This window comes from Canis lupus, chromosome 18, assembly GCF_003254725.2.
Source record: "Canis lupus dingo isolate Sandy chromosome 18, ASM325472v2, whole genome shotgun sequence".
NCBI classification, from domain to species: domain Eukaryota; kingdom Metazoa; phylum Chordata; class Mammalia; order Carnivora; family Canidae; genus Canis; species Canis lupus.
The window spans coordinates 51,473,836-51,488,662 of record NC_064260.1 but is presented as its reverse complement, the minus strand read 5'-3'; the positions used below and the strand labels follow the sequence as shown (position 1 = coordinate 51,488,662).

At 41.1% G+C, this 14,827-nt stretch overlaps 1 long non-coding RNA gene across 1 annotated transcript; it reads left to right on the top strand.

The window, feature by feature from the left end:
* The first annotated feature begins 27 nt into the window (after positions 1–27).
* LOC112659194 (uncharacterized) lies at positions 28–9,906 on the top strand. Its single transcript, XR_007403743.1, has 3 exons — positions 28–3,293; positions 8,258–8,359; positions 8,538–9,906. It is a non-coding gene; the product is annotated as an uncharacterized LOC112659194 (long non-coding RNA).
* The last annotated feature ends 4,921 nt before the right edge of the window (positions 9,907–14,827 follow it).

Genomic DNA, 14,827 nt, shown 5'->3' with positions numbered 1-14,827 from the left:
GCCGCCGCCGCCGCAGCCCCTGCCGCTGCCGCTGCCGCCGCCACCCTGGGGCGGGGCGGGGCGGGGGGCAACTGTGCCCCGCGCCGACGACGGAGAGGCCGCGCGCCGGACGCCACGGCCCGAGGCTGGGGACAGGTTGCGCCGCTCCGGGGACTAAGAGGCTGCTCGTCCCGACGCCGCTCCGGGGCTGGCAGGGCTGCTGGGCTCCCTCCCCGGTCTGGGCTCCGTCTGGAGGGCGGGCCCGGTGATTACTCACAATGTTTTTAGGGGATTTCGGGGGCCCCCTCCCGCTGATCGGAGGAGTTTGGTGATGTCACCGGGCCCGGTCTGGAGCCCAGCCAGGACTGCTGGCTGCGGCCGCCTGCCCTGCGCAGGGAAAGGCCCGGGCCTAATTCGCCCGCAAAGGCCAGGTGACCGAACTCCACGGGGCTTCTGACCGCTAAAGGTGCCTCTTGGTGGTGGTCGCGGCATAAGCATTTTTTAATTAGCCACCCACCGCCGTGGGGGCGAAGGGGGACGACCTGATCTCTCCACCTGGCAGCGCCTGCACCGTGGGCTTTGTGGAGCCTGCTGCTCGAGGGCGACCCAGGTGGCGCCGCGTCTGCTCCCGCTGGCGAGGGGGCACCTGAGGGCTCTTAGGGTTAAGAAGCCTGTGCGTTTACGGTTCCTCCATACTGTCGGCCCTCGGGGGCGATGGATGGACAAGAGGCGCCCAGGGGTAAATCTTCGGAGCCTCGTCTCTGCAGCCAGATATCCTTCTTAGAAAGTCCGGTACTTCTGGGGCTGCCTAAACCGACAGGGTCATTCCCGCCTCCGCTCGTCTCTCCAGGGCCTACTGCTAGGGTCCAAAGCATTTCCACTAATTACCCACCAAATGACCTCTCAGCGGGTATCTTCCCCAAGGCCGAGCTCAAGGCCAGTATGCGGTGTGAGGGAGGAGGCTGGAATACCCCCCACTCCAGGCTTTTTCCTCATCCCCAAAGGAAGAAGATGCTCGGTGGCAGGCCGTATGTTCTTCCCCAGATGGAGAAAGACCGTTCTAAATTAGGGAATCATGTGGGAATTGGAAAAGACTGGAAATTCTGACTTGCTTTCCCAGGCTCTGAAAAAACAGGAAGAGAAAAGTGAAAACAGTTAACCACTCCTCCCACTCATTTCAGTTTCAACTGTGGCTGGCCCGGATTTGAAGAGTCAGCTCACTTTTTTTGAGGAGGCCGACTTCAGGTTAACAGAATGGATTAATTATAATCTTTGGTTAATGACACAATTATTAATCCTTGCGTGGTCCTCTTTTAAAAATTCACATATACTTGTGACGTAACACACTGAATTGCAGCAAACCTATTGCAAAATTTAAGGGGTTAGGTAGGTAGAACACCCCTGGGACTTGTGTCCACCCATCTGTCCTCACCTATTCATCCCCTCCTTACCCTGGTGTCCCATGTACCATCACCCAGTATTCTGTGTTATTCTCTTGACACTTCTTAAAAAAGAAAAATAATGTAATCATATACATGTCTACACAATATGTTGTTTGGTTTTGATTAGTTTTGAACTTCTAAGAAGAGAGTTATATTACTTGTCCTTCGGTATTTGCTTTTATTACTCAATATATTACTAAGATTCATCTGTTCCATAGTTCATTCACTTTTTACTGCTGTATACTATTCTGTTGTGTAAATATACAACAGTTTATTTATTCATCCTGAGAATGGCCACTTGGGTTTCTAGTTTTTTGCTATTATAAACAATGTTATTAAGAACATCCCTTGAACATGCCCTGGTGTATGTGTATCCAGGTTTTTTTGGATATATACCCAAAAGTGGTTTATTAGGGTATAGAATTTCCCTTTAGTAATTTTCTAAATAAAGCTTTGATTCTCTAGTATCCTTGAAAATTGATCAATAGGCATTTTTTTTAAAGATTTTATTTATTTATTCATGATAGTCGCACGGAGAGAGAGAGAGAGAGAGAGAGAGGCAGAGACACAGGCAGAGGGAGAAGCAGGCTCCATGCAGGGAGCCCAACATGGGATTCGATCCCGGGTCTCCAGGATCGCGCCCTGGGCCAAAGGCAGGCGCCAAACCCCTACGCCACCCAGGGATCCCAATCAATGGGTATTTTTAAAAAGATTTTATTTATCCACTTGAAAGAGAAAGAGCACAAGCAGGGGGAGGAGCAGAGGGAGAGGGATGAGCAGACTCTGCTCAGTGATTAGCCTGCCATGGGGCTTGATCCCATGACCCTGAAATCACAACCTGAGCTGAGATCAAGAGTCAGAGGCTCGGGCAGCCCAGGTGGCTCAGTGGTTTAGAGCCTGCCTTCAGCCCAGGGTGTGGTCCTGGGGACCTGGGATCAAGTCCCGCATCGGGCTCCCTGCATGGAGCCTGCTTCTCCCTCTGCCTCTCTCTCTCTGTCTCTAAAGAATAAATAAATAAAATTAAAAAAAAAAAAAAAAAAGTCAGAGGCTCAGGATACCTGGATGGCTCAGGGCATGACCCTAGAGTTCCTGGGATTGAGTCCCACAACGGGCTCCTTGTATGGAACCTGCTTCTCCCTCTGCCTAAGTCTCTGCCTCTCTCCTGTGTCTCTCATGAATAAATAAAATAAAATCTTAAAAAAAAAAGTCAAAAAAAATTTTTTAAAAAAATCTTAAAAAAAAAAAGTCAGAGGCTCAACTGACAGAGCCACCCAGGTGCCCCCATTTAAAAAAATCGTAATGAATACATAGATTTAAACATACCCAATGTGCTTTGACCTATTAATATTTGATCTATCGTTATTGAAGTTTGAATTGTCCCATCTTTGGCCAGTGGAAAGCTTTTCAACTTTGTTAAGTCCTTTTGACACAATTCCAGAATTCTAGCATCCAAAATCTGGAATTGGAAAGCTTTGCAAGGAGTCCTGGTTCTTCTTAGTAAGAAATGGTATTTAGAGGCCACAGTCTGAGTGCTAATATCAATAAGTATTGACACTGGGTCAGTCATTGGACATCTTTTCAATAAAGAGTCTATATATATAATATGAAACTCATTAAGAGTTCACATTGATCTCCTTTTCAAATTCAGGACTACAGGGTTAGTCCTATAGGGTTAAAAAAACTTAACCTCAAAAAAAAAAAAAAAAAAAAAAAAAACTTAACCTCAATCATCTTATGTATTTCTCCTGTGTTTTTTTTTTTTTAAATCTCAATTCTCTTTTTACAGAAATAGAACAATCCATCTTTAAGTTCATATGCAGTCTCAAGGGACCCCGAATAGCCAAAACAATCTGGAAAAAGAAGAACAAAGTTGTAAGAGTGATACTTCTTGGTTTCAAAACTTACTACAAAAAATGCTAATCAAACCAATGTGGTACAGACATATAGATCAAAGAAATAGAATAGATAGCCCAGAAAAAGAAACTTTCACATATATGGTTGAATGATTTTTTTAAAAGATTTTATTTATTTATTCACGAAAGACCCAGAGAGAGGCAGAAACATAGACAGAGGAAGAAGCAGGTTCCCTGCAGAGAGCCGGATGTGGAACTCGATCCCAGTACCCCGGGATCACAAACTGACCTGAGCCCAATGGCAGACGCTCAACCGCTGAGCGGCCCAGGTGCCCCTGGCTGAATGAGTTTTGATAAGAGTGCTAAGACCATTCAATGAGGAAAGGACAGTCTTTTCAACAAATGGTGCTGGGAAAACTGGATATCCTTCAAAGGAATGAAGTTGGATTCTTAAACTATATACAAAAATTAACTCAAAATAGATTGAAGACTTAAAGAGCTGAAACCATAAAACTTTTTTTAAAAGAGGAGGAGAGAGTGAGGATGGGGTTGGGGGAGGGACAGAGGGAGGTGGAGAGAAAGAATCTTAAGCAAAGTCCATGCCCAGTGTGGAGCCCAATGCCAGGCTCAGTCTCACAACCTTGAGATCATGATCAGAGTTGAAATCAAGAGTTGGACACTTAACCAACTGAGTCACCCAGGTTCCCCAAACCATAAAACTCTTAGAAGAAAGCAGAGGGGAAAATATTCATGACATTCATGGCATTGGATTTGGCAGTGATTTTTTGGATGTGACACAACAGCACAGGGAACGAAAGAAAAATAGTTTTAAAAAATAGGTAAATTGGACTTTATCAAAACTGAAAACTTTTTTGCATCAAAAGACACTATCAACAGAGTAAAAAAGCAACCCACAGAATGGGAAGAAGTATTTACAAGGCATGATCAGCTAAGAATTAGTATCAGAATATATAATGACTCCTAAAACTCAACAACCACTCAAAAACCCAATGCAAAAAATGGGCAATGCACTTAGATTATTTCTCCAACGAAGATATGAAGTGGCCAATATGCACATAAAAAGATGCTCAACATAATACCTATCAGAGAAATGCGAGTAAAACCACAATGAGGGACACCTGGGTGTCTCAGTGGTTGAGTGGCTGCCTTCCACTAAGGCTGTGATCCCGGGGTCTGGGATCAAGTTCTGCATTGGGCTCCTTGCGAGAAGCCTGCTTCTCCCTCTGCCTATGTCTCTGCCTCTCTCTGTGTGTGTCTCTTATGAATAAATAAATCTTTAAAAATAAATAAATAAATAAATAAATAAATAAATAAATAAATAAAACCACAATGACATACCACTTCACAACCATTTAGGATGGCTGCTATTAGAGAAACAAAATAACAAGTGTTGGCAAGGATGTGGAGAAATTGGAACTCTTGTGTGTTACTGATGAGAATGTAAAATGGAGCTGTGGAGAACAGTACGGCTGTTCCTCAAAAAATTAAAAAATTAAACAGAATAGCATATATCCAGAATTCCACTTCTGGGTGTATATACAAAACAAATGAAACCAGAAACTCAAACAGGTATTTATATACCAATGTTCATAGCAGCATTACTCACAATAGCCAAAACATAGAAACAACCTAAATGTCCCCAGACAGATGAATGGATTAAAACAATGTGGTATAGACATACAATGGCATGTTCTTCAACCTTACAAAGGAGTGGAATTCTGATATATGCTACAATATAATGTGGATGAAACTTGAAGGCATTATGCTATGTGATATATGGCAGACACAAAAAGAAAAATATTGTATGATTATACTTATATGATTGTACCTAGAATTGTCATGTTCCTAGAGACAGAAAATAGAATGGTGATTACTAGGGGCTGGGGAGAGAGAGGAATGGGGAGTTAGTATTTAGTGAGTACAGAGCTTATGTTGGGAATGATGAAAAGGACTCCAGAAATGGATAGCAGTGATGGTTGCACAACAATGTAAGTGTACCTAATGCCATGGAACTATAGACTTAAAATGGTTAAAATGGTAAATTTTATACAATGCGTATTTTACCCCACTAAAAAATCTGTTCTCAGTGATCAAATCACCAAATACTCATTTGATGTGTTTTACACTATACACAAAACACTCTCAGAATAACAACACCAACTGCCACCAATAATGTGGTTATTGAAAACAGAAAATATTCTTTGCAGTGCTTGTGCTTAGGTATATATAACCTGGGGGCACATGTCCATGATCAGGTTAAGGTAGCTCGTTTCTAGTTCTAGTTCTACTAAGAAAATGTATGGTAAATGGGTATTAATTTTCTCAAATGCTTTTCCCTCATCTACAAAGATCATATGATTTTTGTCCTTTGTCTGTCAATGTAAAGTATGATGTAGATTTCCTAACAGTAAACGTTCCTGTGTTCTTGGGATAAAACTAACTTGGTCACAGTGTGTTATATTGTTGACTTTGATTCCCTGATATCTGAGGAAGGGATTTTACAACTATATTTATAAATGAAATGTCTGTGGCTTTGCCTTTTTTAAATCTTCTCCTCCTGGCCTTGTTTAATTTTGGTATCAAAACTTAGGCACCCTGGGTGGCTCAGTGGTTTAGTGCTGCCTTCAGCCCAGGGTGTGATCCTGGAGACCTGGGATCGAGCCCCATGTCGGGCTCCCTGCATGGAGCCTGCTTCTCCCTCTGCCTGTGTCTCTGCCTCTGTCTCTCATGAATAGATAAATAAAATCTCTAAAAAAAAAAAAAAAAAAAAAACCAAACTGTACCAGCCTCAGAATGAATGGAGGAAAAATCCCCCTCTTCTATTCTCTTGAAGAATCCATATAAATTTGGAATGATTTACTCCCTGAAAGATAGGTAAAACACACCAGTAAAACTGGCTGTGGCTGTTATTTTTTCAGTACACTTTCTTTATTTTAACCTTTTAATCATGAACATTTTCACATGCACTCAATGTTAGAGAGAATGGCATAATTAACTCACACATACCCAGCCTTTAGCTTACATAAGTTATTGACATTCCTGTTTTTGCTCCATCTCTGTCCTCACTGTTTTAGGGGGTGGTGGAGTATTTAAAAGCCACCATTACATTAACTCATAAATACAGAATTATGTATGTCTATGTCTAAGGATTTATTGTTTTAAAAAACCAACATTTTTGTGGAAAAAAAATGTTCTTTGTTTCTTCAGTATAAAGGAATCTTTAGTATTTATAGGACTATTCCACTTTTTTGAGTCAATTTTGAAGGCGTATTTTCCTAGGAATTTATCTAAATTCTTAAATCTATTGGTATTAAACTGATGACAGTTCTCTTATTATCTTTTTAACATCTGCTGTAACTATAGTTATGAGTCACCCAGGTTCCCCAAAAGAGAAAAGTTATCTCTTTTCATTCATTATGCTATTTACTTGTACATTCTATTTTTCTGTATACACCTTGCCAGAGGTTTTTGAGAATCTTTTCCTATGCTTCATATGCTTATTAGCTATCCATATATCTTTTTTAGTAAAGGATCTATGCAAATATTTGTCTATGTAAAAAAATGAGTGGATATTTTAGAATTATAAGAAGTTTTACATATTCTTTTTTTCTAAGGTTTTATTTATTTTTTTAAACATTTTTTTTAATTTTTATTTATTTATGATAGTCACACAGAGAGAGAGAGAGAGGCAGAGACATAGGCAGAAGGAGAAGCAGGCTCCATGCACCGGGAGCCCGACGTGGGATTCGATCCCGGGTCTCCAGGATCGCGCCCTGGGCCAAAGGCAGGCGCCAAACCGCTGCGCCACCCAGGGATCCCCTTTTTTTTTTTTTTTTTTTCTAAGGTTTTATTTATTTATTCATGAGAGACACAGAGAGAGAGGTAGAGACACAGGCAGAGGGAGAAGCAGGCTCCCTGCAGGGACCCTGATGTGAGACTCCATCCCAGGATCCTGGGATCATGCCCTGAGCTGAAGGCAGACGCTCAACCGCTGAGCCACCCAAGTGTCCCAGTTTTACATATTCTAAACACAAGTGCTGTTGAATGTGTTTTACAAATATTTCTCCCAGTCTGTGTCTTGCCCTTTCATTTTCTTTTTTTTTTTAAGATTTTATTTATTTATTCATAGACACACAGAGAGAGAGAGAGGCAGAGACACAGGCAGAGGGAGAAGCAGGCTCCATGCAGGGAACCCGATGTGGGACTCGATCCCCGGTCTCCAGCATCACACCCCAGGCTGCAGGCGGCGCCAAACCGCTGCGCCACTGGGGCTGCCCCCCCCCCCCTCTTTTTTTTAAGATTTTATTTATTTATTTGAGAGAGAGAGATAGGGAGAGAGGGAGAAAGAAAGAGAGAGCAAGAGCAGGGGGTAGGGACAGAAGCAGGCTTCTCCCAGAGCAGGTAGCCCACTCTGGGCTCTGGGCTCAATCCCAGGACCCTAGGATCATGACTTGACCCGAGGGCAGATGCTTAACTCACCCAGGCGCCCCACCTTTTCATTTTCAAAACAATATTGTTTGCAGAATAAAACATTTACATTTTGCTGAAGTCCATGAAGGTATTTCATTCATTTTGGTCATATTTAAGAAATCTTTGCCAAATCCAAGGTCACTATGGTTTTCTCCAATTTTTTTTTTAAAGATTTTATTTATTTATTCATGAGAGATACAGAGAGAGTGTGAGAGGTAGAGACACAGGCAGAGGGAGAAGCGGGCTCCATGCAGGGAGCCTGACGTGGGACTCGATCTGGGGACTCGATCTGGGGACTCATCTGGGGACTCCAGGATCACGCCCTAAGCGGAAGGCAGGCGCTAAACCACTGAGCCACCCAGGGATCCCCAGTTTTCTCCATTTTTTTTCCTAAAACATATTCAGTTTTAGCTCTTACATTTAGGTCTATGATCCATATTGGGTTATTTGAAGTAAGGGTGTACTTTCCCTTCCCCCTTTTTTTTCATACAGCTATCCAATTGTTTCAGAGCTATCTGTTGGAAAAAATTACCCTTTCTTCATCGAGTCCCTTTAGCACCATGTTGAAAACCAATTGGCCAATACATATCTCAGGTACTTTTGGATTTTCTATTATGTTATATGTGTCTTATGTTTATTTTTATGCCAGTACCACAGAGTCTTGATTATAGTAGCATTAGAATAGATCTTGAAAACAGAGTGTAAGTCCTCCAACTCTCCTCTTTTTTTACATTTCTTTCCATCTCCTTATTTTTTTATTTTTATTTTTTAGATATTATTTATTTATTGAGACACAGAGAGAGAGAGGCAGAGACACAGGCAGAGGGAGAAGCAGGCTCCACGCAGGGAACCCGACATGGGACTCGATGCCAGATCTCCAGGATCACACCCGGGCTGCAGGCGGCACCAAACCACTGTGCCACTGGGGCTGCCCTCCATCTCCTTATAAATGTTAGAATCAGCTTGTTAATTTCTATAAAACAGCACCGAATCTATAGATCACTTTGGGGAACATTGACGTCTTAATATCAAGTCTCTCAGTCCATGATTATGGTATGATCTACACTTGGTTAGGTTTTCTTTAAATTTTTATGCAATGTCATAGTTCTTAATGTTCAAGTCTTGCACATCTTTTGTCAAATTTATGTCTAGGTATTCAACATTTTATGGTATTTTAAAATTTTGATTGTTGCCAGTTTATAGAAATATTAATTAATTAATTAATTTGAGAGAGAGAGAGAGCACGTGCATGTGCACTTGCATATGGGGATTTGTGAGGGGAGGGACAGAGGGGGAGAGAGCCTTAAACAGATACCTCGTTGAGCATGGAGCCCAACATAGGGCTCAATATCATGTCCCTGAATCCATCCGGGCTGAAACCAAGAGTCAGATGCTCAACTGTGCCACCCAGGTGCTCTGAAATATAATTTATTTTTGAATATTGCATCCCAGTTTGATAAACTCATATTTTGTTCTGGTAGCTTTATTGTAAATTCCTTAGGATTTTCTACATAGATGATCATGCTGCAAATAAAGTCAGTTTTGCCTTTTCCTTTTTTTTTAAAAAAAGATTTTACTTATTTATTCACGAGAGATACAGAAAGGGAGGCATAGACATAGGCAGAAGGAGAGGCAGGCTCCCTGCCAGGAGTCCAATGCGGAACTTGATCCCTGTACCTGATCTCGGGACTCTGGGATCACATTCTGAGCTGAAGGCACTCAACCACTGAGCCACCCAGGTATCTCTGCCTTTTCTTTTCTAATCTAGATGCCTTTTAATCTCTTCCTTCCTCCCTCTCTTCCTTCCTCCTTTCTTTGCTTTCTTGCTTTCTTGTTCTAGCTAGAACCTCCAGTATAAGTCTGAATAAAAGTGGTGGCAGTGGACATCTTTACTTTTTCCCAGATCTTAGGAGGAAAGCATTCTCTTTCATCAAGTAAAATGTTTGCTGCAGGTTTTTTATAGATGCCTTTAATCAGGTTAAGGACATTCCTTTCTATTACTACTTTGCTGAGAAATTTTATCATTATTATTGGATTTTGTCAAGTGCTTTTTCTACATCTATTGAGATGATCATCTTTAACTTCAAAAAGTGTTAATGTAAAACAATATCTGAACTGCCTCATTCACTTCCCTACAATAAAAAGACCTTAAAAAACTCTTTGGTTTTTTGTCTTACCCCTCACGATCAATATAGAATTGTAGCAGAATATCTCAGATTCACTTTTTGTTTTAATTACATCAGGTAGACACTATTCTTTTTTTTTTTTTTTTTTTTTTAGGTAGACACTATTCTTATTGCTCTAAGCATCTGTGTTTATATGGATTTAACTACATGTATGCACTTTTATAGTTGGTCATTCCTTCTCACAACTCAAGTCACCCTTCTAGGATAATTGTCTCTCCTCTTGAAACATATCTTTTAAAAGATCCTTGTACATATTTCCTGCTATTAAGCTCTTAATTTTTGATTATCTGCAAATGACTTCATTTTACCCTCATTCTTGAAAGATAATTTTGGTAAGCACACAATTCTCTCTTGGTTATCCTCTCAATATTTTACAGATTGTCTTGTGGCTCCCTTTGTTGAGAAGGTTGTTATTATTCTAACTCTTATTTCTTTATTAGAAATCCATCCTGGGATGCCTGGGTGTCTCAGCGGTTGGGCGTCTGCCTTTGGCTCAGGGCATGATCCTGAAGTCCCCGGATTGAGTCCCACATTGGGTTCCCTGCATGGAGCCTGCTTCTCTCTCTGCCTGTGTCTCTGCCTCTGTGTGTGTGTGTCTCTCATGAATAAATAAATAAAAATCTTTTTTTTTTATTTTTTTTTAAATTTTTATTTATTTATGATAGTCACACAGAAAGAGAGAGAGGCAGAGACATAGGCAGAGGGAGAAGCAGGCTCCATGCACTGGGAGTCCGACGTGGGATTCGATCCCGGGGCTCCAGGATCGCGCCCTGGGCCAAAGGCAGGCGCCAAACCGCTGCGCCACCCAGGGATCCCCAAAATCTTTTTTTCTAAGAAAAGAAATCTATCCTTTCTTTTTGGCTGATTTTAGGATCTCCTCTTTTTTTTTTTTAGATTTTATTTATTTATTCATGAGAGACACACACACAGAAAGAAAGAGAGAGAGAGAGAGGCAGAGACACAGGCAGAGGGAGAAGCAGGCTCCATGCAGGGAGCCCGATGTAGGACTTGATTCCGGGTCTCCAGGATCACGCCCTGGGCTGAAGGCGGCGATAAACCCCAGAGCCACCGGGGCTGCCCTCCTCTTTGTCTTTGATATTCCAGTAGAATCTGTCTAGGCATTGATTTCTTTCTACTTAACTTCCTTGGGATAAATTATGTTTTTCAGATCTGTGGATTGATGTTTTTCATCAGTTTTTTTTTTTTTTTTTTTTTTTTTTTTTTTTTTTTTTTTTTTTTTTTTTTTTTTTCGATGCAGTAGAATTTATTTATTTTTGATGGGGTCTCATTTATTCTTCAATTTTTATTTTTTTTGCCATCAATGTCACACATGCACATGGTTTCCACAAGATGTGTTGTTATGCGAAACTTTTTCCTTTTCATCAGTTTTGAAAACTTTATATCCATTATCTCTAAATATATTACCTTTCCTCTATGCTCTCTCTATATTCTTTCTGGGACTTATTAGTAAAATAACTAGATAGGCCTCAGGGGAAAAAATATTTACAACATATATAACTAAGAAGGTCCTTATACCCAGAATATATAAGTAACTCCTCAAAGCCAATGATAAAAAGAAAAACAATAAAAATGGCAAAAGAATTGAACAGAGGGCAGCCCAGGTGGCTCAGCGGTTTAGCTCCGCCTTCTGTTCAGGGTGTGATCCTGGAGTCCTGGGATCAAGTCCCCCATGGGGCTCCCTGCATGACGCCTGCTTCTCCCTCTGCCTGTTTCTCTGCCTCTCTCTGTCTCTCTCTCTGTCTCTCATGAATAAATAAATGAAATCTTTAAACAAACAAAAAAAGAATTGATCAGAAACTTCACAACAGAACATACACAAAGAATTGTCAATAAACACACAAAAGAGTATTCATCAAGAGTCATCAAAGAATTGCAGATTAAAACTATACTAAGATACCACTATAATATATACTAAAATAAAAAAAAACATCAAATGAGGAAGAGGATGTGAAGCAACTTGAACTCTTGCTGGTGAGAATATAAAGTGGTACAACAATTTTGGGGAACTGTTTGGCACTTGTAAAGTTAAATATACATTCACCCACTCTATGACCAGCAATTTCACTCTCATGTATTTTCCAAAAATGAATTTTAAAAAATGATTTCACAAAATATACAAGGGTGTTTAAAGCTTTTTCATAATACAAAAAAAACCCTGTAAATTACTTAAATGTCCATCAGTAATAATTTATTTGTGAATGGATAAACAAGTTGTGGAATAGTCACACGATGGACTACAGTTATTGCACCTTGCACTTTCTGCCATGGAAAAGCAGCACAGTGTCTGCTAGGCAGTTTTCTTTCTTTCTTTCTTTCTTTCTTTCTTTCTTTCTTTCTTTCTTTCTTTCTTTCTTTCTTCTTTCTTTCTTTCTTTCTTTCTTCTTCTCTCTTTCTTTCTTTCTTTCTCTTTTTTTTTCTTTCTTTCTTTCTCTTTCTTTATTAAAAAGATTTTTTAAAAAGATTTATTTATTTTAAAAAAGATTGATTTATTTATTCATCAGAGACACAGAGAGAGAGAGACACAGGCAGAGGGAGCAGCAGGCTCCCCATGGGGAGCCCAGTGCAGGACTCAATCCCAGACCCTAGGATCATGCCCTGAGCAGAAGGTTGAGGCTCAACCACTGAGCCACCACCAGGTGCCCCAGCTAGGCAGTTTTTAGATTTAGACAACAGTACATACAACATTTGGGAATTCTGTTCTGATCCATTCACTGAGCCGCTTGAAGGCTGCCAGGTTTAAGTAGAGCCCAGAGCAAGAGAGAGCTCTATGTATGTTAGGTTAAGGTACGAGGGTCTCTGCCTATCATGATCTATGAACTGTCAGCCCCACCAAATTCAGAGTGGTATATTCAAGGTTGGGCCTGCACAGATCCAAAGGGCAAATGTAAGTTTCATGACAATATGGCCTGACCTCCACCTGTATCTGTGGCATCAATACCTCTCCCTCAGCTCATGCCTATGGCCTCTTGGAGATTCTCTATTACCAGCTAACAGCAAGGAAAAACTCAGGCTTGGTTCATTGATGGGTCAGTATGATAAGCTTGACTGAACCAAAAATGGTCTGCTGCTGTTCTACAGACCTACCCAGGGTAAAAAATAGTGGTTAGGGGTAATCTTCACAGTGGGCAGAGCTTCAAGTAGTAGCCTTGGTCATCAACTTGGTGTAGAGTGAGAAATTAATGTCCTGGAATAGGGATATGTATGGATTCCCAGGCAGTGATGAACTGGTTGGTCAGGGGCCTGGAAGTAGCAAGGTTGAAAGGTTAGAGACAAGGAGATGTAGGGAAGAAGCCTATAAGTGGACCTATGAGAGTGGAAACAAAGTGCATAGATCTTCGTGTCTAGTGTTACTGCCTACAGCATCTGTCACAGAGAGAAAATAAACAATATGGTGGAAAAGGTGACTTGTCTCATAGACGTAAGTCAGCTTTTATTTTAGGCTACTCTAGTGTTTCTACAATGGGTTCATTAGTAGAGTACTACAGTGGCAGGGATGCACGTTACCTATGGCCCAATAATGTAGGCTCCCTTTCATCACATCTGGTGGCAAGTGAATTACATTGAGTCCTTCTGCTATGGAGCGGCTGTAATTTTTTTCCTACTAGGCTTGGCGTGCATTCTGGGTATGGATTTGCCTTCCATACATTGTAGTGCCTTGGCCAGTACCACTGTCTGAGAGCTTAAAGAGCATTTGGTCTACCAACCTGTGACCCACTTTATAGAGAATGAGATGTAATGATGGTCACATTACCACATTACAGAATCCTCTAGTGCTACCATATACTGCATCACCCAGGAGTTAGACCTGAGAGAATGCTAGAATGACCTCTGAAAGTTAGTTAATGTACCAGCTTGGGAATGACACTGCCTTCAAGGTGTAGTATATGGCCATAACATAGCTTCAAAGGGAATATGCTTTTACCAAGAACATAAAGTTCCACCAAACCTAAAGCTATGGTTAACACTCAGTCATGTTGTGCTCCTGGTGCCAGTAAGCCAGCAGCCAAAGAAAGGAATTCCTATGCTGACAGAGGTAACTAAACCTATTATGAGAAGGTAAGGTTCTTTTTTTTTTTTTAAAGATTTTATTTATTCATTCATGAAAGACAGACAGAGAGAGAGGCAGAGACACAGGCACAGGGAGAAGCAGGCTCCATGCAGGGAGCCTGATGTGGGACTCAATCCCGGGTCCCCAGGATCAGGCCCTGGGCTGAAGGTGGCGCTAAACCGCTGAGCAACCGGGGCTGCCTGGGTTCTTTTATATAAGGGGCGGGGGCTGGGGGGTGTGGGGACAGTGGAAACATCGCTGAAACTCAAGAGATTCACTGACATGCCTCTTGGTGTTTCCATGCCTATCGATAAGTATGTATGGGCAACTTCAGCAGCCACAGTGTGACAAAAATGAGGTTAAGCCACTGAACTAGCAAACACGTTCATGGATTGGAAGATTCAGTACTGCTATCAATTCTCCTCAAATTTATCTATTGAATTAGTGCACTCTCAATTAAAACACTGGTAGAATCTATCATAGAAATTGACAAACTGATTTTAAAATTTATATGGAAATACAAAGGACCTATAATAGCCAAACATCTTTGAAAAAGAATAAAGTTAGAAGAATTGCATTACTTGATTTCAAATTTATTTTATTTATTTTTAAGATTTTATTTATTTATTTGTTTATTTGAGAGAGAGAGAGAGAGAGAGAGAGAGAGAGGACAAGCAGGGAGGAGAAGGAGAAGCAGGCCCCCCATGAACAGGGAGCCTGGTCCCAGGGTCTGGCATCACAACCTGAGCCAAAGGCAGATGCTCAACTGACTGAGCCACCTAAATGCCCCTCAAATTTATTTTAAAA